The sequence below is a fragment of the Formica exsecta genome, unplaced genomic scaffold, assembly GCF_003651465.1.
Source record: "Formica exsecta isolate Colony F162 unplaced genomic scaffold, ASM365146v1 scaffold928, whole genome shotgun sequence".
Taxonomy (NCBI): Eukaryota; Metazoa; Arthropoda; class Insecta; order Hymenoptera; family Formicidae; genus Formica; species Formica exsecta.
In genome coordinates this window covers 231,450-231,823 of record NW_021853694.1, presented here as the reverse complement: position 1 = coordinate 231,823, position 374 = coordinate 231,450, and positions in this window count along the sequence as shown.

Below are 374 nucleotides of genomic sequence, written 5' to 3'. Positions count from 1 at the left end.
TTTGTTAATAACTTTTTAATAAGCAACGAGCGACGATTAAATTAGAAGAAAAAGTTACTCAGAATTATGTCCTTGACAACATATATCAAGGTTATTGGGGCTGGGTCCCCTTTTCGCTATATTTACCCTCATTGGATATCGTGCGACGCGTCATCGCGCTGGCTGCAAAGAGCCATTACACGAGGAAGGCATGCGCAGGCGCAATTAATAATAGAATTAATAATAGTATTAATAATAGAAATAAAGTATTAAATAGAAAATTTTTTCCTATTATTTCTATTATTTCTATTATTAGTAACTATTATTACTATAGTAACTATAGTAATAATAGTTACTAATAAAAGAATTAAAGTTAATGATAGAAGTATTAATAA